Here is a 20611-nt window from a genome sequence, read left to right as displayed (position 1 = left end):
ACTGCCAAAACCTTTGATTTGGATCTTCAGACATTTGACGGTAATATTAATTGGTTTGTGGGGAAGTAAATGGCGCAGTATCTGTCTCATATATCGTTGGACACCTGAACCGCGTCGTAAGGGAAGGGATAAAGGAGGGAGTGAAAGAAGAAATGAAGAGGTGCCGTAGTGGAGGGCTTCGTAATAATTACGACCACCTGGGGATCTTTAACGTGCACTAACATCGCACAGCCCACGGGCGCCTTAGTGTTTTGCCTCCATAAAAACGCAGCCGCCGCGGTTGGGTTCGAGCCCGGGAACTCCGGATCAGTAGCCGAGCGCACTAACCACTGAGCCACCGCGGCGGGTGACAGTAATACGTCCATCGTATTTGTGTGTGTGTGTGTGTGTGTGTGTGTGTGTGTGTGTGTGTGGTTAAGCTTCATGTCAGCTTTCCTTTTAAAAAGCAAGTGCATTTGTGTCTCAGCAAATTGTGTAGTGAGTGCTTAATGGAATTTCAGTTTTTCCTCGTCATATAAAGGGTGTTTAACCTAAGATTTTACACAATTTTTAAAAATAAAGTTTTTGAGTTCGAAAAGGGCTTTTTCGCCATAGCACTGTCAGCGGTGTAGTACATTAGAACATAGCTAAGACGTGCTGACTAGCAGGCTGGTTAAATAACTTTGAATAGCTAACTTTTTAACTATTAATACTAGGCTCCTTAACTTTTGGCAGGCGTGTAGCCCACCGCAATTAGTATCCGCATCAGCTTTTAGAGTTTCGAAAACGCGGTTACCCCTGGCGCTGTGGCCCAACAGATTTTGGCTTCATCGCGCCAAAATACATGCGCTTTCGAGAAGCTTGCAGGCAAAGTAACCTCTCCAGTGCATGTAGCTCGTCGAAATAGCCAAAATTTCTTGGGGCACTGAACCGAGGGTAACCGCGTTATCAAAATTCTAAGAGCTCATGTGGATATTAATCACGGCGGGCTACACTCCTATAAAAAATTAAGGAGCCTAACGGCAATAGTTAAAAAGTTTACTCAGTATTATATAACAAACCTGCTAGTTAGCACGTCTTAGCTGTGTTCTGATGTAGTACACCGCTGACAATGCTATGCCGGCAAAAGCGCTCTTCTAACTTAAAAACTTATTTTGAAAACTTGTGTACAGTCTCAGGTGAAACACCCTCTATATGTGTATCCGCAGTGCGCATGCGTCGCACTTTCTTGCAGCCGCGGCCTGCCGCCTTATAATAACCTTTCAGCTCTGAACAGTGTTTCCGTCCCGTCCCTTACAAACACGATGCCTGTTTAAACGACTCCCGTGGCCTTCTCCGACAACAGCACTCCGCTTCTTTCATTCACCAGAAGAGGGAGGTTCTTGTTCTCTATGACGGCCTGCTGAACATTTCCCGCTCAGCAGATCAATATAGGAGGTTTCGGGGGCAAAGTGTCACGTGATGATGTCAAAGCGCAAGTGACAGAACGTTCGGCAGTGAAGTGTGCTTTCGGGCCACACGTTCTCAATTCGAAATTTTTAGGAGCCGACTTTTTTTAAGCGCGCTTTTTTCGTCCCGCACGCTGCGTCTTTGAGTTGTCGGTCCGCTTTTACAACTCTCAAAGCTCCCGCAAACCAATCTTTTAAAAAAATAATAATAATGAGATAATAAAGTTTATTCTCTCTCTAGCTCGCTCTGCCTGACTTCTCTGAATATTTATCGGGAAAGGAGAAATAATTTTTTCCCTTGCCCCGCTAACAGATCTCAATATAAAGCGGGGAAGGGAAGAGGGCGCCAGTGCTAGCGGGGAGTTGAGGGGCGCCTGCGTAAAAAAAAAAAAAAGAGAGAACTGGGAGGAAGCGAGTCTCCAGTTTCGATTCACTCGTCCTTGTACATTTTTATAACGACTCAAGGCAGAGGGTCTCTCCTTTTTTTTTATTCTTCTAGCCCGCCGATATCGTTTTTATTGTTTCCTCATCCCGCATCTGCATACTTATATCTTTTCCAAAATCCTCTCCCTCTTCGCCATCGCCATTGCCAGTGTTCAGTTCTTTCTTCTTCCAAGTCTCCTCTCCTTCGAGTATTCTTTTTTCTTCTTGTTCCCGCCGTGGTAGTTTTCTCGCTCGCTCTCAATTTCCTTTTTTTTTTCCTGATCCACACTCGCCCTTTCCTTTAATCGCGTCGCCACGTAGCAGCAGCAACAGCGATTCAGCCAGCAGTCGCGAGTGATGCGCCCTTTCCCCGCCGTCTTGTGCGCCCTCCCTTCCATAGTGTGTGTGCGTTAGCTTTCCTCTCTCTCTCCGTGCTTCTCCTTCTCCCCGGTCTCTTGGCGCCGCATAGCGGCCGCGGAGCGAACTAGGCGCGCCTCTCCGCCGCCCGGCGCAACGCATGAGTCGCGCTCCGTCCGCGGCTGCATCGACTCGGCCGGCGCGCTTCCGACCCGAAGCGGCGCCGCTGCAGCAGCCGCCGATCTTTTCTTCTTCCCGTTGCTGCCACTGCCGCCGCTGCTCGCGCTCTCGCAGCCTCCCGTGCATCGTCGCCGTGATCGCGTGCGCGCGGCGCGAACATTGTGCGTGCGCTCGTGCGGAGCGCACGCTCGCGCGCGCGCTCTTCTCCCTGTGTGGTGTGTCCATGTGCCGCTGCTCCACGGAAAAAGTGTTTCTCCTCGCGCGGAGTTCATGAAAGAGCGATCGGTCCGGCTCCCTTTTCCATCGCTACCACGCGTGTTCGCTGGTGGCTCTTCCCATCCCCGACTCCTCCACCACCTGGAGAAGTCACCGTTAACAACGTGACGAAGCGTCAGCGGGTTGTCGGACACGCACTTTTTTTTTACTTCTGCCTGTCCTTCTTCAACGACGCCGCGTTGTCCAAGGTGCGCGCGCGATTCCCACCGGTGTCAACCCGGCATGATGGGACTGTGGATCGCGCCGAGGGCGAAGCGAGCGACATCGACTAACGTCACCGCGCCCCGAGGATCCGCTACTGTTGTTGCCGCCTCCGCCCGTTGCCGAGAAGTGACTACTTCGACGACGTTGAAGAGCACGGCCCAGCGTCTCGTCGTGTTCGCCCCGCGACTGTCGCCCTACCGGTGCTCTGCCCCGTCGTTTGTGTTCGCTCGGTTCCCGTGCACTCGCGACGACGACAGCTCGTGCTCGTGCTGGTGTCCGGCGCCGGATGCGCCCTCTTCTTCGCCCGTGACCGCCGACGCAACAGCGTGGGATTACCGCAAGTCCGATCGCACGGGGTGCCGAGGTAAGTCCGACAGCCGCCGAAGCGCGATCGATTGTCTGCGAGCGCCAGTGACGTCTCGATAGATTACTCATTTTCCCTCGTCGGTGAAGAGAGTTGAGCTGGACAACGCCCGCTTTAATTCATTCCTAGTACTTTTCCATCTATGACACTTTACTGTCATCTATCCACCTCTGGTCTTCAGGAGGGGATGGTGCTTCTTCCCAGAACCTCTTCGTTCCTGAACTATACCGCAAGCAAGCCAAGGCTGAAAGCTTGGGCTAGTTGGTTGTACATTATTAATTAGAAAAGACTAGCGCTATAGACGAGGACACGGAAATTGAAGTATTGTAAGACGAAAAGCGCGAAAAAGACACGGACGCAAAGAAATACCAAGGACAAGCGCTTGTCCTTCGTCTTTCTTTGCGTCCGTGTCTTTTTCGCGCTTTTCGTCTTACAATGCTTTACCAACTAGCCCGCACCCACACCTTACTAAAATAGAAGTACACAGCGTCTATAGCGCTAGTCTTTTTCTAGTTAACGAGCCAATCCGCTTACTGCTTCTGTCCAGTTGCTCACTTTTCTCGGGTTCTGCTACAGCTGCGTACTTAGCCGAGGCGGCGATGTGAGCTGATGAGATTCACGAAGCTGGAACTCTTCTTTGTAGTCGCCTGTACGATATGCAGAGTCGCTCGCAGCAGGCGACGACGGCGACATTCGCGTAGAAAATAACGAAATTTCGAAACCGTACGACGCCCCACGAAGACCGCGACGCCATTGTCTCTGTCGTCGCTTGAAGAATGTCTCCGATTTCGCAACTGCCCCATCGGCGCGATTCGTGGTTTCTGCCTCCATTCACACACAGTGCCTCGTTTTGTTCAGCGTCTTTTCCTGCGCATTTCGCAAGTGGCGTGCCACCCGCAACGTTGCTGTTAATGGGTGCGTACTGCCTGTCCGTTGCTTTTTTGCATGTGGAAAGGGATCCTCCTCAACGTGGACTGTTCAGATCTGGCAGGCTCTGTTCCACTGCGTAGCCCGCGTCATTCATCTCACTATATAACGTTTCTAATACAGTAGTGTTGTCGCCTCGGTATTGAACATCGTTTAAACTTGACAATTAGGTTCCTCTCTTGCAGTGAGGCCATCGTCTTGATTTTTTTTTGTACCCTCGCTTCCTGTGCACTCATTTTTATTCCTTACTAGGCTTAACAGAGGCTAACACACAGCACACTTCGCCGAGTCCACCACCGCACTAAGAGACCGGGCAATGCTCTAGACAATTACTATGCATTATCACGCTGAGCTGTCGATCATTTTGATGTGACAGTTGTGAGCGATGTCATGGCGTTGTCATGCGTGGACCGAAGCGCTTGCGCAGTTCATGTCTCACTATGTTCGCGGGTTTTCCTGAGCGAAAAACAGGCCTCATTCCTTTCTTCCTTTTCCCCGAGATTGCCTGCTTACTACGTCATGAGTGCCGGAGTCGAAACCCGGATATTTCGAATTACCGCTCACATCAACACACTTCTGCGACCTTTTTGCCGCGAAGCCTTTTTCTAGTAGATCGTTCGCGCCTATAATAGCTCGTTAAAACGAACCCCTAAGACGTCGTTCTCCCTCTAGATCGATGTTAACGGCTTTGACATTATTTCCATCGCCGAATCGATGATTTGCCAATTTTAAGCGAAAGCAAGGTTTTCGACCGGTTTGCCTTCTGCATTATTTAGGCTCGTAATCTTTAAATTAATGATAAACGGGCAAAAGGAAGTGAGAAATAGAAATGGGAGCCTGTCGTGTCGTCTGTTTCGCCGAACCCGCGGCAGCTTGGCGTCATCGATCACCAGATGGTTGGTTCTGTTCGTTCACGTATGCGTAGCCAGTTTACGCCGGATTTTGTGGCGAACAGAGAAATGAAAATGAGTGAGAATATCGAGTGGGAAAGAGTTCTATCGCGGCAGCAGAGCAGCTTTCAGGCATTTTACGAAACATCTGTTTCTGCATTCTCTTCTTTCCTACCCCCCCCCCCCCCCCCCGTTTTTTTTAATCCTCGGTTTCTCTCTCAGTGTCGTCTCTTAACACCTGCGCGGGGTAGAACACCTAACACTACCGCATTCCCGCCAGCCTTGACCACGCTGTGTAGTCATCTGTGCACATGTCCCCTCCGTGCTTGCCTGTCTGCTTCATTTTCATTGGGGCGTCCGGGTCTTCCGTCCTTTGCAAAGCACGCAACATGCCCAAACATTTGACCGCTTCCTTCCTTACGCTATAGCTTTATGATATTTGCGTTATAATATTGATTGTCAGATCGTGCACAGGATTCAAGGGAGGTGCTACTTTCACCAGTCACACATGTTGTCAAAGTAATTCAACTCCTCATTTCAACCCCTCACTGTGTGTGTGTGTATATATATATATATACACTGTTACGAGGAAGGCACTATGAAACAGAAGTTACATACTTATAACTTCTCGTCTGGAACAGTATGTAGCTCTCTGAAAAAGACTGATCCCGCGTCGAAACGTCAGTAAACCCTTGTTATGTTTTTATGTGTCAGTCCACTTTATATATATATATATATATATATATATATATATATATATATATATATATATATATATATATATATATATATATATATATATATATATATATATATATATATATATATATATATATATAGACACGCCTCACATATATGTAGGTAAAAGTGAGCGAGATTTCTCTAAAAGGTAGGCGAAGATTTATGTTATAGACATAGACGTGCACGTGCTGAGAACGCCGACTTCGATCAAACCTCGGTTCAGTATGTTTCACTGCCTCAGGTGCTCTACCACTGAATAAAGATGGCAAATAAAACGTCGGGTCAGTGGTGAGGTTGCTCACCAAGAAGGTTTAAGTCTTTCATGCTGCAGTCTCCCCGTGATCTTACGCTTTTTGTTCCGGTTTATATGTTACATTACTACAAACGAAGCAGGTACAAAACGTGAAAAATGAAACGAAAGATCATTTGCGCTATACGTTTACGTATGTCGCTTTTTTTTTTCCACTCGGGTAATCGGACAGAACGGTTGACTCACGCAGAACAAATATTCGGAGACAGTTGCAAATTGCGCCCGAGTCTCGCTCAATAATGGAGCGACCGAACTGTGCGGTTTGTCCCTCACATCCCCCCCCCCCCCCTTCCCATGACATCGGTTTCCCCGGTATCATTACTTTAAGCCGTAAAACAAACCGCTGCTTTATGTCGATGACAAGCCGTTTCCGCGTTCTGCTTCTATACGCGGCGGTCGCATTTTTTTCCCTGTATATGCCACATGTGTCCAGAGCCATTAATCAGTGTCGCTGTTCCAGCGTAGGTGTGGAGTCTACGCTGGCACTGGAGCCTTCATTTTACTTTCCCTTGCGTCTTTTTCCTGTTTTTTTCTCTATATTTTTTTCCTTGCGGCTTCCCGCCGAATTTTTTTAACCTGGAGCGTCCAGGATCGATAGTCCTTTGTTAGCGAAATTTTGGTGCACTGCGCTTTCGGACTGAAAAAAAGAAGTTAAATACGTTGAAGGCATCCACAGTTTGCTTTCAGTTCTGCGGTTAAATTTATTTTTGACGTGTGCTTGAGATATGGGGAGCTATTTTGGAGCAAACCAGTTTAGCTGTGTACCAGGTGCTCTAGGGAAATCTTTGAACAATTTTCAAAAATAGGCTTTTTGAGGTCGAAAATATTGCTTTTGCGGCATAGTATTACCACTGTTGGTGGACATCGAAAAACCGATGAATCGTCTTAAGTAGTAAGCTCGTTAACTAATTTCTGATACTTAGCTTTTTAACTATCACATGAAACTGGTTGCAATTTTAGATTTGTAGGCAGTCGTTAGTAATAGCCATATTACTTGCTAGAATTTCGAAAACGCGAATATCCTGGGCGCTGTCGACCAACAATATTTGGCTAAATCGTGCAAAATACATGCGCGTTCGAAAAGCATGCAGGCAAAGCAACCTTTCCAGTGCACCTAACAAGTCAAAGCCAAATTTTGTTGAACCATAGCGCTAAGGGTAATAGCGTTTGCTATATTCTAAAAACTCACATGGCTATTGCTAACGATTGGCTATAAATCTCAAATTGCAACTAAGCGCCTAACTCTGATAGTTAAAAAAGTTAATTATTAAAAATTAGATAACCAGCTTGCTACTTATGACTATTCACCGGTTGTCTGGTTGGTGTCCACCAACACTGGTAATACTCTGCTAAAAACGCCTTATTTTTACCCCAAAAAAGCCTATTTTTGAGATTATTTAAAAGTATTCCCTGGAACGCATGCTATAGGAATGGCGTCAGGCTAAATTTTAGAGGCTATGTACTGCACAGTGAAAAAATAGTGCTTTGATGCTGAGAGATCAAATCAGTATCAGGCTGGTTGCTACAAATTTTGCCGAGAGATCAAAACGGTGTTGAAACTTTAGCTTTCAATTTTTGAGGTGCTTCAAGCGTTGCGTATTCTATTGAGAAGAAGTTCGCGAAATCTGATCAGCGTCCGACCAGCTTCAGCTCATCGTAGTTGAAAAACGTCCGATGTAGTTCTTAATATAGTTCAGAAACTTACAAGTTATTCGGAAATCTCGGCCGCGCTTTTTATGCGAGCACCTCTCCTGCACTTCCATGCGTGTCCCCTTCGCATTTGCGAGTTCACTGGCCGCCATGAGCTGATGTCTCCTCCTTAGTGTGTTTTCTTTTTTCGATTTTCATTTTGGTTTTTGAGTTTTTTTTTTTTCCTACCTGAAAGGGCAGCCTTTTTTCCTGTTTGCATTTTTGTTGAGTTTTTTTCTGTCTTCCTGAAAGAACAGCCCTTTTTCCAGCGGAGCAACTTCGCGATAACCGTAACTAAACTAAGAGGGTACATAACGCGGCAGTGGTCTTCATTAAGGCCTCTTCTCATAGCCAGCGATCGGAAAGAAGTGCCGTACTGAGTCGCATGCACTATAAATACCGCCTCGGGGTTGTCCGAATGAGTTATACTTGTCCCAGGCAGGTGTATACCAAAGGTCAGCGAGCGTGCAAAGTCGGGGAGTGAGAGAGAGAGAGAGAAAGACAACCTGGCATTTCGCATATCGATATCGGCGTCACAAGCGCGCGGCAAAACGAGAATTTCCAGATTTATGGTGTACTAACCGAGTGTTTATCGGCACCCCGCCGGGTCGTCCGGCGCTCGAAAAACATAGGAAGAAGGAAAAGGATAGAAGAAGTAAAAGATGACTCAGATGTCTGGCAAGAGCGTCTCACGCGATGCAAATGCGCTCAGATGGACGCTCGATGAGAAGGGGCTGACCCGGCTGCGGCGGCGCCGCCGCCGCGCGAGTTTTTCTTCCAAAGTAAGAGATCTCTCTCTCTCTCTCTCTCTCTCTCTCTCTTCGGCTGGTGTTATATATATATAGGCTGGCCAGATCTGTGATTGTGCTCGCCGCGTTTTCAGCAAAAAAATGCAAATGTCTTCACGAGGAAAGCAAAAAAAAAACAACACGCAACGAAATCAATCCGATGCTGTGTGCCGTGGAGAGCCAGAGAGGAGTGGGTGTTTGAGACTACGTCAGCAAAGCAGTTCGCTATCCCGCACCAATCTTGCGACACGCGGCTGTTCAAATTTGCATCTGGTTTTCGGTCTGCCGCATGCGGTATTTATTTTGGCTTTTCCAGTGCCGTGCGCGCTTCGGAAATGAATATCCTCGAAAGGTGGCTGCCCTGGTCGGCAAAGCCGAACGTGCTCGGCGATTAAATCGCCGCATTAATCTGGCTCAGCCAGCCTGCCTTCCGGTCCTAAGGAAGAAAGTAAAAAAATAAAATAAAAAAGAGGTTGCCATTGTTGCAGCAAACATGTGGGGTCGTTGTTGTTCGGTCGCGTATACTGCGCTCCCTTCAGCGTGGTTGGGATGTCATGCTATTATCCAAACTAAGACGTAATCGCGACTTGACATGTCTCAGATGGATCGAGTGCAAATGGTGATGTACAGATGTCGTCGTAGAGAACATAAGTATATATCGCTGTGCACGCAATACGTGCTGGGAGGACCCAGAGACGGAATTATCCGAACTGGATCTGCGAAAACACCCCGTTGAAAGCTCAAATCCGTCTTGCATTGTTTGCTGTTTTGCTAACAATGCCAGCGCAAAGTGGTACATTTTAGAATTAGAGGTGCACTTGGGGGCACCGTTATCTATCTTTGTCTTCGTTCTCAGCTTTTGCGTGCGTATTTTTTGCGCCTGCTGCCTGCCTTCATTTACATAAAGCAGGATCGGACTAACCTTTGCAGAAGAAGTCCACACGTTGACGTCCATTTTATTTGCATCCCCTTGCACGTTTCATAAATTCATCGCTGAGGCGTCGCATAGGCCATACAGGCTAGCGTAACCGACACACAGGTCGAGTCAGAAGCGCAGGCCATTGCAAGCTCTGACAGCGCAGGCGTGAGCGCCGCGCCATCTGGTGCGACATATTGCAGTTTGTCATCATTCTTTACTAACATCCGGGTTACGAGCGGGGCCGCAACAATATATTTACTAGTCTTAAGGCGTGCTTAGCTAATTAACCGTGCAGTTGAGCTGAACCCAGTGCGTGCAAGTAAAAAGTTGCTCACAACGATCAGCTACCATGTGATCCTGATTTCGTTCTGGGATGCCGTATCCCACCCTTTTTCGACTGCATGCTTGTATGGCTCCGGCAACACATTCAAACAAGAAAAGAACCCAAGATCAAAATCCAAGGGTGAATTCTCGTTGAAGTGGCTCTTTCTAAAGCAGTTTAGTGAACTCTAAGGCTTTGTTCTACTTCGCAAGTATATGACTATACAGGGTGTTCCACCTAAGACTTTACACCATTTTTAACAGTAGGCTCTTTGAGTTAGAAGAGCGCTTTTTTCAACATAGCATTGTCAGCGGTGTAATACATCAGGGTACAGCTAAGACGTGCTGACTAGCAGGCTAGTTAACTGATATTGAATAGTTAGCTTTCTAACTATTACTGTTATGCTAGTTAATTATTGAGAGGCATGTAGACCACCGTAAGTAATGTCCATATCAGTTTTTAGAATTTCGAAAATGCGGTTTCCCTCGGCGCGGTTTCCCTCGGCCCATCAAATTTTAGTTGCATCGCGTCAAAATACATGCGCTTTCGAGAAGCTTGCAGGAAAGCAACCTCTCCAGTGCACGTAACTTGTCGAAATAGCCAAAATTTGTTGGGCCACAGCGCCGAGTGTAACCGCGTTTTCGAAATTCTTAAAACTGATATGAAGATCAATTGCGGTAGGCTACACGGTTGTCAATAATTAAGGAGCCTAACACTAATAGTTAAAAGTTAACTATTCAAGTTAACTATTCAGTTAACTAGCCTGCTAGTTAGCGCGTCTTAGCTGTATCCTGATGTATTACACCGCTGACAATGCAGTGTCGAAAAAAGCGCTCTTCCAACTCGCTCAAAAAGCCTATTTTTAAAAATTGTGTAAAGTCTCAGGTGAAACACCCTGTATACTCGAAAGGGGTACCTAAAGAATAATTTACACTCGTCCTCTTCTTCCTATAGCCTTTAATTTCATCTTTTCGCCCCTGGGTGTTTCGTATTCTTGGCCGTTTCTTGAGAGCTAGCACACTGCTTACAAAAATTTATTTAGACAGTCTATGGACTGTCCATAGACTTCTGTCTATGAAGTCTATAAACTATATACAGACAAACCCTAGAGAACAGTCTATAGGCAATAAAAATCCTATTGACAGTCTATAGACAATCTATAGATATATGGCCATACACTTTTAGTAGACTTTTGTCTATAGACAGCCTATAGACCATGAATAGAGAAAATGAAATATCTATAGGGAGGCAATAGAGTCTATAAGAAGTCTATAGACTGTCTGTAGACCATTTTTGCGAGTGTGCTGGCACGACGGTGGGAATGAAGACGACTGCCTGCGTATATGAGCGCACCGCAAACTTCCGAGGCGTTGGAGAGGAGCTCCACGAGCCAACCAAGCGATGCTGTCCGAGGGACACGCACAAGATTCGGCCAAGCGCTGGTCGCCCGCTGTCATCGTCTGATGAGGAAGCATGCCAACGCGGCGTGCATCCCGAACTAACTGTTTCATCAGCAGTAGCGGCGACGCCAACGCTGAACTGCCGTCACGCCGCGGTTATGAACCAGTCTACCCGTCGTAGCTCAAAACGCGTGCGGAATGTTCGACCGATGTTGCTTTGCTTCCTGCTGTCCTCTCACCTCTTTCATTTCTCTTCTTCATACTGCCTGCTATCCTTTATATCCGCTGCCCCAGCTCAGGTGCCGCCGCCACAGTGATGGCAGATGCCAGGGTTAGCAAAACTCTTTTAACCTCCTTTTTTATTATTTTTTTCAATAAACACTTACTACTACTACTTTGCGTAGGAGCGTCGTCACGAACGCATCACGAAAGGTCGTTTTAAGATTGGTTTATGGTGGTTAACGTCCCAAAGTGACTCGGGCTGTGAGGGACGCCGTAGTGAAGGGCTCCGCAAGTTTCGACCACCTGGGGTTCTTTAACGTGCACTGACATCGCACAGTACACGGGCCTCTAGCATTTCGCCTCCATCGAAATTCGACCGCCGCGGCCGGTATCGAACCCGCGTCTTTCGGGCCAGCAGCCGAGCGCCATAACCACTCAGCCACCGCGGCGGCCCGTTTTAAGATTGAGTGTACTTTTCGGAATACGTCATTTAGCTCAAAAGTGCCAGTTGGAACGTCGTAACTCTGTGTATGACCAAAAAAAAAATCACGTTAGCGAAAATAAAACGGCGTTCGCCGTTTTATTTTCGCTGGCTTGAATTTTTAATTTTTTTTTTGCCATAGAGGAAGCTACGATGTCCAGCTGGCACTTTTGAACTAGATTCCGTATGAGGCTTAACTGTGAAGTCGAACCCGTTCCCTGGAACAGCACTGCCAAGAGCGGCGGAGCTGCATGGTAGCGGTAATAAGGATGATGGATGGCGATCAATGAATCTGTGGACGGAGAGGAGACCTTTATGCTACGATGATTGCTCGTCCGTAGCGTAGGAAACAAGACAGTTAAAAGTAGCTGCACCAAATAAATAAGAAAACTGAGAACAAAGAAAATGGCATGAAATGAGCGTGAACTTCAGATAAAGCTAGAAGTGCGGAGTTAAATTTCACGGGGTCGGTTTTTACAGTAAGTTGAGGAGGTGAAAAGTAAAGCAGAGGACGATGAAGAAGATGAACAGACAGGACAAGCGATAATCGAGAGTCCCGCTTTCTATAGCGGCAACGCGTGGGCGCAGGATCTGTTCGTCTTGGAAACCTTCGCACCAGTCGGGCTACCCTGCACTGGATGGGTACACTTCCCCAGAGCATGCAGCTCATTGCAAGGCGCTGCACTTCGTCGCTAGTGGGTCAGAGCACTAGCACAAACGTTCTAGTGTGTTCACGTTGTCGTCATTTCGCTCTAGTTCACCCATCGTTGTTCTGCGCATTAAATTTCATCCTGAGGAAAAAGAAACAAACAACAACAACAACAACAACAAAGGGAATCGTGGTCAACATCGCGGCATTCTTTATTGATCGTCATAATGCCATGGCTGCCGTGGACATCCGGATGACGTTGTCCCTTGGTCCACTCGCAGTATCCAGAGGGTTGCAGAGACGCAGCGGCACTACGGGCTGTACGCGGTTACGCGAGTTGCAGCGCGCCACTGCATGCTTTGTGGCGGCGACAGCAGGTGGTATCTGCAGGCAGCATGCAACGCTCTTCACGAGTGCCGTCGCGGAAGCAGTGCTGCCGAGCAGGTGGTTCTCCTTTACGTAAGCTCACGAATGGAGATATCTCCTCCATGTCTCATTCACGCGCTATGGCAGCGGCTGGCTCTATCTGCCAGGCACGCAAAGGCCCTCTTCGTGGTGTCGTATATGCGTGGCAGTTTCGACGTACGCCAGACAATCGCGGAGAGGGAATGCGCAGAAGGTGTCGTCGACCTGAACGCATGCGCAGTGCCGATCCGCAGCTCGCTTATGATGCACTGAAAGTGTACACAAGTGTTACTGTTACAGGCATTTGGCAATGCTTGAGTCGCGAATTGACTCCTAGTGTATACTGGCACCCATAAACATGTTCGCGGGTAAGAAGAAATGAATCGATATGTCTTGCTGTGACTTTAGTAGTCACTGCAGGTGCAAGCCGCGGAATTTATTTAGTCTGTAATAAGGGAATGAACGCCCGCTGATTTAATTATAATGAGTTTTTCTTTCAGGTGTGATTTGAATGGCAAATATTTCCTCGAACGTATTACGTATTACCGCAATGGATGCGACTCAAGTAAGAGAAATACAAATGGATAAATATTAATGCCAATAGTGCCTGAGCTCTGCGCCTCATAACTCAAACTCATCCCCCCCCCCTTCCTTCTCTCTCCCGTAATCAAAAATACTATAGTGCACTTAGGTCGTGTTAATGCACCGTGTTCCTGATCGCACCTCCAAATTGTGGCAGTTTTAGTTATTTTAGTTTTTCATTAATAGTTCAGTTGCAGTATCAGAAGGAAATGAAACGCGAACAATACAACTGAGCCGCGAACACCAAAATAGTAAGGTCTTATCCAGGGTAAGCGCTATACTAGCAGAGTATAATTTCAATGCGAAGGTGCAAAGACTTCTTCAGAAGTGTTAGTCAAACTCGCCTGCATATGCTCTATGTTGCCGCTTTTTTTTTTTTTTTTTTTGCTGCCACCTGAGTTTTTTCGTTCGTGTTTCATTCGTCGCAAACAGTACGTATCAACCGTCGTTTCGAATAGTGGAAACTGTACTCGGCTTGTGTGGATGTCACCATCCACCGCTATTTAAGGCGGTAACATCAAGAGCAACGTATACCAGCGCGACAATGGTCGGCGTTTCGTTGCTTCTTCCCTGTATAGCGCTTGGAGGAGTCGCTTGCATGCACCTGCGTTGTGCCTTTACAGCTGTGATGGTCACTCCCTGTCTGTCCGGCTTACGCGCGTTGCCGCGAGCGCCAACGTTTCGGAAGAGTCCAAACACATACACACAGAAAAAGGGAGATACGTGGTTTTTTTTTCGCCTCGCCTCAGCTTTCCGCCGAAGGACAGCATTACCTGCCTGCCCGAGGAGGCAATCCTCACTTTCGCTCATCGACATATTAGCCACCTTTTCTTGGTTTCTTTTCGAACCCTACCGCGGCGGCTGCGTTTTTATGGAGGAAAAACGCTAAGGCGCCCGTGTGCTGTGCGATGTCAGTGCACGTTAAAGATCCCCAGGTGGTCGAAATTATGCCGGAGCCCTCCACTACGGCACCTCTTCTTCCTTTCTTCTTTCAATCCCCCCCGTTATCCCTTCCCTTACGGCGCGGTTCAGGTGTCCAACGATACATGAGACAGATACTGCGCCATTTCCTTTCCACCAAAAACCTATTATTATTATTATTATTATTATTATTATTATTACTACTACTACTACTATTATTATTATTATTATTATTTCTTTTCTTTTTTTCTCCGTCGCCTTTTCTTGTCTCCTTTTATTTATACACCGATCCAGCTGCTTGTATAAAGTAGAGAGATAACTTAAGTTCTACATCAGTTAAAATTTCTCATCATTGCTTACAGAGCTTTATCTCATTATTGTGAAATACTTCGGTTCTCGGTATATTGGTGTCTGGCGCTTTCGCTGTATCGCTTTATAGCTGTTTTTCGTCTCCACTGGCTCTGATGCGCGTTAGAGTAAACTTCGAAGGAGCGTTGTTTTATTCGCGTTTGCCCTAACGAAAACGAGTCGCATTGAGCTTGTGCGTGTGTGGCCTGAACAACATTCTCTCCTTTCGCGCGCCTTTCACGTGTAAGATTCGTCTCCCTGCTGCTTCGCTGCTGTTGTTGACGTCAGTGCGAAATATCAATGCACTCGAATTCTTTTTCGCTTTTTTTTTTTTTTTGAGCGAACCAACCTGCAGAGCTCCTGTTATTGCTTCGGTAGCAAGGGCTTAGATACTATGAGACGAACAAAACTTTAGTGCGCGATTCATTCACCTGCGGAGCACGTTAGGGCTCAATCTTACTCAAGTTGACGGCGCTCGCTACGGTGACATTTCGCCTTTGAAGCCAAGGGAAAGCTTTCTATGTACTGCGCCTTTTCGGCGCCGGCAGCCTCAAAACAATGTCGATTCCGTCAGTATGAATCTAATCACTTTGCAGCTCTACAAAGGACCTGCAGCGGTTATCCTTCTCGAAAGCGTTCGAAGTATGCGGCCGCAGGATTGCCGCCGCAATCGTCGAGTCGACTCGCTTGCGGTTCGCATTGTATCGCTCCGCCCCAGTCGAACGCGAGCGCGCGGGCACGTGGGAAACGGCCCGCATTCGTCGTGGTTATCCGCCGTTACAGATATCGGGACGGTCGGGCGGCGCTGGACGAAGCGCATTCCACCATCTCCGCGGGACGGATCAGTGTGTGTAGCCGATCGGTCGCCGCAGTCACATGCGCGACAGCGAGGCTATCGCCCTGCGCGCCGAACCACTGAAAACCGTGAAGCAGGAAAAAATATAAACATACAAAACAAAATGGGAAGGAGCTGTCCCGCTCCTTTCGTCGCCTTTGAAGCTGCTCCAGCCAATCGGCCCCTTCTCCTTGTCATCCTCACCTTTGTTCTGCTTCCAGCGCCTCCTTCCCCCACATTTCTCGCGCCGAGGAGCAAAGTTCGAACGCGGAACGCATCTGAAACGACATCGTTCTCTATCGATTTCGTCCTAACGGGCACGGTAACACTGTTGTCGAAAGCTGGAAAGGGAAGGGGTAGAGAGAGAAGTGAGGTACACGTGTATGAGAACAGAGAAGAGAGCGAAGACAAGAAGGAGATGATCGCTTCTGTGTCTGGCCAGCCAGCCAGCCAGCCTCCTCAAGCGTGCAGTGGCACGCATGCAAGAGTGCTAACCGGGTTGTCGCTGTTGTTTCGGCGGCGGCGGGGAGCACATGCTACGGGAAACAAAGAGAGAGAGAAAAAAAGAATCTTTTATTTCCTTTTTCCATTGTCTCGAGACAGAGACGGGTCGCAGCTACCAGTACTCCCGTTTCTTGGCGTGGTGGACGCGGAAGGAATGCGAATGCTCGCGATCGTACAGCGCCAAGTGACGGGGTCGGCGAGACTGCCTGTAGAGTCGACCTGATCTAAAGCGAGTCAGACGTGAGGCGTTCAACTGACAGGCAAATGCTGCGAAACGTGCCTCTTGTGAAGATTTCCCAGTGTGCGCGAGAAATGTGACGTTACAAGTTTGCGAAGCGCACAGTTTTCTCGCGCAGATGTCGGCTGCAAGAGCGATCACGCGCTCATCCGAGGTCATCTGGGAATGTTCTTCATACCCCCAACCGTTCAGAGTGAGGGTAGTGCAGTGTGGCCACGTCGGAGACTTTAGGCGTGTTCGTGCGGCTTGAAAGAGATCGGTTTTCCGCCTTCCGAACATTTTGAAAGTCTCTTTGTACTTGGAGAAAATATATAATGTGCGCCTTCGATTTCACTGAAATCCGCAGAGTCTATAGAGCCCAAGTCGTCTATAGGCATACTGAAAGGAGCCCACACAATGACAATGATAAATCAAGGTTCCCCACCGGCCAGGCTTTTCTATTTTTGTGTTGTTGTTTTTTTTTACTCAGAAGAGCGATTTTGACGCCGATATCTGTCTTCGCCTCAGTATCCACGTGCGTCTTCTAGCCTCTGCTTGGGTCTACGATAGTGACATTTGGGCATCGCCTTAACATCTTTCGTTTCTTGGCATTCGCTGGCAAGAACAAACGTCGCAGTTCAATCGGCCTGACATTTAGCTTTTAATATTTTTCTCTACATTCTTTTGGCCAGGCTTGAGTGGAGGCTGGTATTAAGGCGCGAGAAGTAAAACGAGCGCCTAATTTATCATATCCATGTTGGCAGAAACCGCGACCGATCGCGCGTTTGCATTGCTAACACAATGCTCCATAAACAGAGCGCGCGTTCCTTCTTTTATTCGTTTTTCTTTCGTTCATCCAGTTTTCTTACTCCGCGCAAAAAAATGTCTCCGTCTTGCTCAAATGCGAGCGCGTTGACAATGAGCCGGTTTTGTCGCATAACGAGCGAGAAAATGCATTTGCGCGCTGACGTCATCATCGGAAACGGAACAAGGCTGATGCGAGTCGCTTTAATATCGGTAGCTGAAGCAGTATAACAACAGACTTCCAGTCCAGCATGCATGAGGTGGCTCTAAAGGGCAAACAGAGACTAATGGGGTGAGGTAAGATGTCTGTCTTTGGTGGCCGACGCAGGAAAAGCGCAGGCTGAACCCCTTTAACCAGTTGCCCGAATGGAACTGGTCAACCAAGTCGCAGAGCCGAAGAACGACTCTGTCGCTGGCTGTATCTGTGTGGCAAGGCCGTAAAAAGTGCGGATACCAGCGGCGCGACACATCTGGAACGTTATAGTTCTTTCTGCCGCTGCTATATATGCGAGTGCTGGAAAGTGCTGGACGCTCGACAAACCTTCGTCGCCATCTCTCAGTTGTTTTGTTCATTCTTTACTTCTTCTTTTATTCCTTTTCCTCCGACTTGACCGTATTTCTCACCTCCTTCGGGCCGGCTTCAAAGGCTTTGGGACCCCGCTGAGAATTCCCCCGGCCCTGTGTATAGTTTCCTTTTCGCGCATCGAAAGCGGGCGACAGTGTCTACATTATACGCCTGATTTCGCATGCGTCGCGTAGGGAAATAGACAGTACGTACACCGAACGGTCGACGCCGTATACACGGAGGTCAGCGACACCTCGCGATACACTGTACAAACAGCGAGAAATAATGAACTCGCCATGCGTACAGCTCCAGCAATGGGCGATGCGAGAACGAGTCTTTCTTGCTTTGTTTGTATTCGGTGGCTCTATTTGTGTGTGCCTGCTCGATGCTATTCCTGTGCGTAGATCTCGCGTGAAACTTGAATGAGGCGACGAGACTTCGCGAGACAGCTCACGTCTCGGTCCATTCGTTAACGCGCTTTACTTTCATTTTAGCTCTCAAGCGGCTGGAGATAACGCGAAAGTTAAAAGTAACGGTTAAATCTCATAAATTGGCTTTCTTTACGCCAGTCAAGAGCCTGTACTCCGGTGAAGGTTAATAAAAGGCGTTACATATCCCAACAGCGTGTCGTAACTCGCTTTAAGAAATAAAATAAATTTCTACTAAAAATGAGCGTTGCAGCCTGAATCCTAGGATTACAAATATACCCTGTAGTTTTAAATGGGCAACAGTTACTGTGGTCGCCATTGCAGTGCATCAGTGCTTGTGTTAACAAGACTGCTCACACGTAGTAGCTTTGCATTCATTCCAACTACGTCGTCATACCAGTATTGCTGCTATTCCTCTAGCTACCGTTGGGTACATTGCGCAGCCAGCGACTCGAGTATCACTCTTGTTACCCAATTGAAGCGCTTGGGTATTGTTGTGGAGAAAATACGCTACTGCATTTAAATTTCGCCTAGAGCATCGCAGAATTCGAAAAAGCATGAGAAAGGGAAGCGTCTGATTTAAACAGCTTTTCGCGCACGCTTTGCCGCCGGCTTTGTTGAGCGCCCTGTGCGATGCGCAGCTGTTCGGGCAGCCTTAAGTTCCAACTTTATATTTTTGCATGAAAAAAAAATAATAATAAGAGGGAGTTCTGAACACAATGAATAATTCATATGTTTTAGCAACTCACAAAGGTCTTTTGAATCGGACGTTTTTTCTCGGTTCGTTCCTTAAGACCACTTTTATTTTTTATCGTTTTTTTAATGCGCGATAGGAGATCTCGCTGTGCACAGTGAGTATCGGCTATTCCCTGTCTTTCTGTGTTTTTCTTTTTATTCAATTTAAGCACGTCGCCATGAGCGGCATTTGTCAAAGTTTCTTCTTTTTGCGCGTATTCCAACGCCAACACATGTATGGAAGGCCATTGGCTATCATTCACTCAAAAAAAAAAAAATTAAAGGAAAGAGAATATTTTAGTCAAATGTTAGCAAAAACGGTAGGACGACTTAGCACTAAATGCTACCGGCAGTAGAGGAGGATTCATGTTACTCGAGTGTGGCAGGCGGCTGAACGAGTCGAAGACCAGAGCCGGTAAGGTGTGGGCCACATTGGTCACTCTATTCGTTTGATACGATTTGATACGAAAAAAAATGCGAGAAGACGTACAGATTGTTGTGCCTATCTTCGCCAGAGCTCTCGATGACCTTTGGCTGTCGACGCACGTCAAACATTTTGGGGATGCACAACTACAACGCAGTGCAATCGGTGGTTGGTTGTGTTCAGATTCGTGTCCCCTTGTATATCCTGACCAGTAATCGGCCTCTACGTTGAATTATACCTGCGAAGTAATGTCGTATCTGCATGGTCATGTGATGAGCTATGCGTTTCGTAAAAATGTAATGCAGAAAAGTTGCGTTTTCTTTTCTATTAATGTATTTTCACATGCCGAATCTGCAGATTTATTGCGGGCTCTTAAACAGCAGCAGGACGCCGTGTTCACTGTGGCGCCGTGGAAGGCAAGTGCTTATCACATGAAACACTAAAGCGCGCTGCCTCCAACGTGTCTCTTCCTTGCTACGACGCCTTTAAACCGCGCCGACGCAGCGGCTCTGCGGCAGTTGCTTTTTCTGTTTTGCTTCCCGTGACACTTCGAACGAGAGCAGATGCAAGAAAGTTCGCGGGCGTTTTTGTAATCCATTCGACACTCGTTAACGATGCAGCTGCAGGCTCTCGAGCGAATTGTATCGGCCCCCTGGCGAACATGCGAAGACGCCCACGCGAGATCCGGGCAACGGTGTTGAGATCGTTGGAACTATTCCGTCAGGAACACAAGCCCAGTTCTGTCTTTCTGTTAGCCGTAGCATTACTGAATTATTACTCCGGTAATTATGGATTGTACTCGGGTAGTACCCCGTATACGAGGCAGTGCAGCTGTCACTTGGGTGCTGTCTTTATTGCGAATATACCCGCGGCGCTTCTCGCCTGTGTGTATTAGTATCTCTCTCTCTTTCACACACACACACGCGCACGCGCGCGCGCACGCACGCACACCACTCTCTCCGGAGCTCACATGAAGAGCGGCACGTCTGCCGACGACCTGAACTCGAGGCGTGTGGGAGATCCGTTTTTCTTCGCCCAGCCTGCGAGTCCTTCCTTCCTTTATCGGCGTTGTCCCCACTGCGCCTTCTTTCGAGCGCGTGTGAACCTGCAGTTTTCTTTTTTTCTGCCCCATTCCGTTCATTTCGCATCGGGCGGCACGTTTTCCCAGACGGCAGCGGACGCCGCCACGCCGCTGTACCGTGCGCGCATTCCCTCGACGTCGGTGGTGGTGGCCCTGTCGAGGTTGGCGCCTAAGTGGTGATATCCTGCCCGAG

The 20611-nt window shown here is 47.8% G+C and overlaps 1 protein-coding gene across 6 annotated transcripts in view; it reads left to right on the top strand.

Annotated features, from left to right (window-relative positions):
* LOC144120761 (uncharacterized) overlaps positions 1–20611 on the top strand; it is a 560558-nt gene that overhangs the window by 388312 nt on the left and 151635 nt on the right. The window contains exon 1 of one of the 6 annotated variants that reach the window (XM_077653450.1): positions 2370–3231. The exons of the other annotated variants lie outside the window; for them this stretch is intronic. The gene's annotated coding sequence lies outside the window, so the exon portion shown is untranslated. Of the gene's footprint in view, positions 1–2369; positions 3232–20611 lie in introns of those variants that run through there. 6 annotated transcript variants of the gene reach the window in all.

This window comes from Amblyomma americanum, chromosome 2, assembly GCF_052857255.1.
Source record: "Amblyomma americanum isolate KBUSLIRL-KWMA chromosome 2, ASM5285725v1, whole genome shotgun sequence".
NCBI classification, from domain to species: domain Eukaryota; kingdom Metazoa; phylum Arthropoda; class Arachnida; order Ixodida; family Ixodidae; genus Amblyomma; species Amblyomma americanum.
Note: the sequence above shows the minus strand (reverse complement) of the source record. Positions and strands in the feature narration are given on the sequence as shown.